We start from the raw sequence: 6,327 nt of genomic DNA, 5'->3' as shown, positions 1-6,327 counted from the left end.
TGAATTTGTTGGTTTTTAAAAGTAAAAAATTCACTATATTATTTATCTACATCTAATTTTTTGGTAGCCTGCGTTGAAAGTCGCGGGAATCGAGACATAGGGATTGCTTTTCCCAGGGACCACAGGTCCCGCTTCAACAATTGTTAAGTTTTCTGCTTAAGTTAGTTTGATAGGAACTACTTGTGAAAGATCATTGATATTTTGTAGGAAGTTCCATTACTATCAGTACATATCAGTTTGACGACTATTTTGAGGCCCTGCCCCCTAAGTGACTTTGAATAAATTAGCAATTTTCAATGTTAAGTTTTCAGCTTAAGTTAGTTAGATAGGATCTACTTGTGATAGATCAATGATATTTTGTATGAAGTTGCATTACGTTTTCGGTCCCAATGGCCCGAGAACACAGTTATTTCGTAGTGCATTTCTTTTAGACAATAAATTCAAATTAAAAAAATCGCACCTGCTCTATCTCAAAAAGATTTTTACAGTGTAGTGTACTACTATTGATACAAATAATATCAAAATTATAGAAACTTCTACCAGCTCTAACTCAAAATATTGACAATTCTGTGTTAAGGGGGCTAAAATTCAGTTTGACAGCTTCAGACATTCTAATTTTTGACCTTTTTTAACTGGACCAAATCACTACTTAACATAAAGATTCAGCACCCAAATTTTTTTAACATGTAATTTCATCCCCTTACTTAATATTTCATGCATAAAATATCAAGAAATAAATTGGGAAAGTGTATCAAAAAAAAATGCAAGTTATACACTGTTCACACATTCTTAGACAATGAAAACCAAAGGACGATAACTGTGTCCTTGGACCTAATAGGATAGAAAGACTTGACCAATTTTAATAAAACTTTGCATGACCTAAGCTTAGGAAATTATAAGATAGTTGCCTAAGTTTCATGGCCATAGGATATATATTATAGAAACTAGGGTCATTTTAATATTGAAATTTGGATGTTTATTTTTGACGTTTAAATCAAATATTTTCAACTGTCAAGATTTTGGCCTTAAAAATTTAAATATTGCAAAAATTTGCTTTTTAAATACTCTTGAATATAATATAATAAGTATTAAAAGCAACGGGACACTCATTTGATTTATCAGATTTATCACAGTTATTCAAAAGTCAAATTTATATGAGCCTGTGCCTGAAAATAGAGATTTTCGAATTAAGGGAAGCCTTACATAAACATGCATTTTTTTCAACCAATTTGAAGTTTTTGAAGTTTTTTAACCATACATTATTCTTCCATATATATCAAATGTACTTTAAATGTAAAGAAAAGTTACAAAAAGCATACAACATGAGTATAAAATGGTCTTAGGCCATGTAAGACTGAGAATTATTTAGAGTCGATTTAGGCCGTAGCCCATATTTACATATAAAAATGCACACAGAGGCTATAAGAAATGAAAATTTGTTACTTTTTGCTCATTTCTATGCTAAGATGTTATGATACAAGAAGTCTAATTGCAAAAGGACTCTTGAATTCAACTTTTTTTGCAGACATTATGGTCTGATGACCAGTTTTTCACTTTTCAATGAAAAACTTGCATGTAATTTTAGTCTCAATTGGCATTTATTTGGACCACCTACTATCCTAAAGAAGAAAATCATGGTAGCATATGAAATGAATAGGGTGTACTGATCATTGTAAAGTGTTTTTTTTAACAGATTTAGTGAAATATTTGTGATGGACTACAGATTTTATGTACAAAGCTCTTCACAATTCACATACATCAAACAGGCCATTTAACCAGGGACATAAATACAAATATTCTGCACATTTTTCTGTGATAATCTACTTTTCTCTAGATTCAGAGTTCACAAATGGTTAATTAAATTTAATTTAAGCATAGAAACACAAATATCAGGAACATAAAAAGCTGTCAGATAGAAAGTCAGCATGGCTCTTAGGCATAAAATGGAAACTGCTTTAAAATGCTTATTTTAGCCGTATAATGCCAAAATGGGACATTTTAACAGAATTTCTTTCAAACAAAGATGTAAATCCTTTACTTTTATTGAGTTTGACAAATTGAAACCAGCAAACTATTCAGGAAAGTTGCCAAAGTACAGAATGTACATTTACTGAATTCATCTCTTAGGCCCGAGAACACAGTTATTTCGTAGTGCATTTCTTTTAGACAATAAATTCAAATTAAAAAAATCGCACCTGCTCTATCTCAAAAAGATTTTTACAGTGTAGTGTACTACTATTGATACAAATAATATCTAAATTATAGAAACTTCTACCAGCTCTAACTCAAAATATTGACAATTCTGTGTTAAGGGGGCTAAAATTCAGTTTGACAGCTTCAGACATTCTAATTTTTGACCTTTTTTAACTGGACCAAATCACTACTTAACATAAAGATTCAGCACCCAAATTTTTTTAACATGTAAATTCATCCCATTTCTTAATATTTCATGCATAAAATATCAAGAAATAAATTGGGAAAGTGTATAAAAAAAAAATGCAAGTTATACACTGTTCACACTAGGGACTATATTCGTAGACAACGAAAACCAAAGGACGATAACTGTGTCCTTGGACCTAATACATCCTTGGCTTTCAAATATTCGCCTTTGAGCGTTCCTGATGAAGGTAAATCCAGAAAAGCGCTTCGTTGTTTTCATTTTTTACAGCACTAAGTCAATACCTCTGCTGGTGGACTATCAGTCCCTGAGGGTATCATCAGCTCAGTAGTCAGTACTTCGGTACTGACATGATTTATAACAAACTTTCTAAAATTGCCCATTTATAAATTTTGAAATTATAAAATAAACAGCTGCGCCATGAGTGCATGATAAGCCAGTCGTCTTGTGTGTGAATTTTTATGCAATAAGCATAAATAGTTTCTGACATACCGCGTGACATGCGAAAACCCCCTTTTTTTTTTACAAAAAACTCAATATCTCTAAAATAAAATTTTGAATCAAAACCAAAAAGTATACAGATCTTTAGATTAATATAACTAAGAAGTGTGTAAAATTTTAAGCAATAATCATAAACTGTTTTTGAGATACGGCGCGACATGTGAAAACCCCCCTTTAAAAAAAAATAAAATTAATATCTCAAAAATAAAATTTTGAATCAAAACCAAAAAGTATACAGAAATTTAGATTAATATAACTAAGAAGTGTGTAAAATTTTAAGCAATAATCATAAATCGTTTAGAGATACGGCGCGACATGTGAAAAACCCCTCCCCCTTTTTTTACAAAATACTCAATAACTCAAAAATAAAATTTTGAATCATCACCAAAAAGGATACAGATCGTAAGTTTAATATAACTAAGAAGTGTGTAAAGTTTTAAGCAATAATCATAAACTGTTTTTGAGATACGGCGGGACATGTGAAAAACCCCTCCCCCTTTTTTAACAAAATACTCAATATCTCTAAAATAAAATTTTGAATCATCACCAAAAAGTATACAGATCTTAAGATTAATATAACTAAGAAGTGTGTAAAGTTTTAAGCAATAATCATAAACTGTTTTTGAGATACGGCGCGACATGTGAAAAAAAAAACACACACCTGTTTTAGTTACTAAGTCCCGTAACTCAAAAAGTTTTAATCTTATTTTCACCAAAAAGTATACAGATCGTTTGACCATCATAAGAAACAACTTTCTTAAGTTTCATGAAATTTGGATAAGTCATTCTCAAGTTTCGGTGCAACATGTTTACGCCGGACAGACAGACGGACAGACAGACAGACGAACACACAGACGGACAGACAGACAGACGAACAGACGCCGGACATTTGTATAACATAATACGTCCCGTCAAAAATTTGACGGGCGTATAAAAACTAAGGTTTCAACTCCCTCAGGCAAATTTGGCCTTAGATGGATTTGGCTATTTTTTAGGTCCTTTTTGGTTTTATAGCTCTTCAACATTTTTGGTTCTAATACACCCTTGGCTTTCAAATATTCGGCTTTGAGCAATCCTGATGAAGGTAAATCCAGAAAAGCGCTTCAGATGCATGAAATTTATAATGTGTTGTTTTCATTTTTGTCGAGCCTGGGACTTTTGTCGCAAAAGCGAGACATAGCGATCCTACATTCCGTCGGCGTCGTCCACAAATATTCACTCTGTGGTTAAAGTTTTTGAAATTTTAATAACTTTCTTAACTATCCTGCATTTCAATCAAACTTGGACAGAAGCTTGTTTATGACCATAAGATAGTATCCAGAAGTAAATTTTGTAAAAAAAAAAATCCTGTTTATCCGTATTTTACTCATATATGGACTTAGTTTTTCTGCCAGTTAACATAACATTCACTCTGTGGTTAAAGCTTTCAAAATTTTAATAACTTTCTTAAACTATCCTAGATTTGTACCAAACTTGAACAGAAGCTTGTTTATAATCATAAGATAGTATCCAGAAGAAAATTTTGTAAAAAAAAAAATCCTGTTTATCCGTATTTTACTCATATATGGACTTAGTTTTTTTGCCAGTTAACATTACATTCACTCTGTGGTTAAAGTTTTCAAAATTTTAATAACTTTCTTAAACTATCCTGGATTTGTACCAAACTTGGACAGAAGCTTGTTTATGATCAAAAGTTAGTATCTAGAAGGAAATTTTGTAAAAATTTATTTCCTGTTTTTCTGTATATTACTTATAAATGGACTTACTTTTATTCCAGTTAACATTACGTACAGTCTGCAGTTAAAGTTTTTAAAACATTTATTAGATTCATAAACCTTCTTGGATTTTTACCAAACTTGAACAGAACTTCTTACAATCAAAAGATAGTATCTAGAGGAAAATTTGTAATACTTTTTTCCCCATTTTTGTCTAGCCTGCGACTAACAGCAAAAGTAGGCGAGACACTGGGTTCCGCGGAACCCTTACAAATTTTTTACTATCAGTACATTTCAGTTTGACGACTATTTTGAGGCCCTGCCCCTAGGACATGGTCAGGTGACTTTAAATTAATTAGCAATTTTCAATGTTAAGTTTATCTGCTTAAGTTATATTGATAGGAACTACTTACAATAAACAAAGATATTTTCTATAAAGTTACATTACTCAGATTGTCTTTTTCTGAATTTCATGCCGATAGGCGAGACAAATCTCTGTGTCAACAGTTTATTGTAATGTGGCCTGGCCATCTACAGCCTCTGCCCTAAATTTAAATTTCCTGCCAAATACCTCTTCTTTCAAAACCACATTGGTGTGAGTTTTTGTTCTAGCATCCATAATGACTTCCGTCTTTTCCACTTTATATGATCACTTGGATTTGTTTGATAGGCCTTAATATTGTTATTTTCTTAGTCTACAAACTGATTTTAATTTTAACAAATTGATTCTATCCCTAATACTTTTTGAGAAAAATGCAAAGGAAAGAAATCGCTTTAAGGGGATAAAACTCGCATAGGGGATGATGAAATCCTATGCAGCCTCATATGGTAGTACATCATGATGAGATCAACCTATTGTCAAAATAAGGTCATGATATCTTAAAAAACAACGAAGGGGGGCCATGTTAAAAAAATCCAATAAAAGGGGGATAACTTCTACAGGGGATGATGAAATCCTTAACAGGGTCATCTGGTAATACTTCATGATGATGTCTATCGATGGTCCATATTTGGTCTTGATAACTTTAACAGAAACGGGGGGAGGGCATTCCCAAAAAAATGTTGGAAGAAAAGAAGAACAAACTAGTATCTCAATTGTTTGTAAAACAATTGAAAGGTCTTTCCTGTTAAAGTGATGTTTTCGTAATGTACTTTGTACGACCTTTCATTTGATATACGACAAGCATACCTTCTGAAACTTTTCGCTTTTTACACTTAATGACCCCATCCGCCTTAATTTTCGAGATCGGAAGTATGATATATGTAATCTAGACTTTATGATCTTTCATTTGATATGCGACAACGCCATGTTCTAGAAAGTTTGATTTTTGCACTTAATAACCCCATCCAATAATTTTTTGAGGACAGGAATCTGATATTTGAAATGTACATGTTACGACCTTTCATTTGAAATACAACAACCTTGCCTTAAAAGAAAATTTTATTTTTTGCACTCAATGACCCCACCCAACCCATTTTTTGGGGACGTCAATTTGATATTTGAAATGTACGCTTTATGGACTTTCATTTGATATGCGACAACCTAACCATCTGAGAAGTTTGAATTTTTTGCACTAAATGACCCCACCCTTCCCCCTAGGATGAAAAAGGGGTTTAACATTTTCATTTTTGAGTAGAGCTCGTTAAGACCTTCAATTTGATATATCAAATGACCCCATTTGGCAAAGTGCCAAAAATGATGCAATATCAATT

This window comes from Mytilus californianus, unplaced genomic scaffold (assembly GCF_021869535.1).
Source record: "Mytilus californianus isolate M0D057914Y unplaced genomic scaffold, xbMytCali1.0.p SCAF_2, whole genome shotgun sequence".
Taxonomy (NCBI): Eukaryota; Metazoa; Mollusca; class Bivalvia; order Mytilida; family Mytilidae; genus Mytilus; species Mytilus californianus.
The sequence above is the reverse complement of the archived record's forward strand: the minus strand, read 5'-3'. Positions refer to the sequence as shown.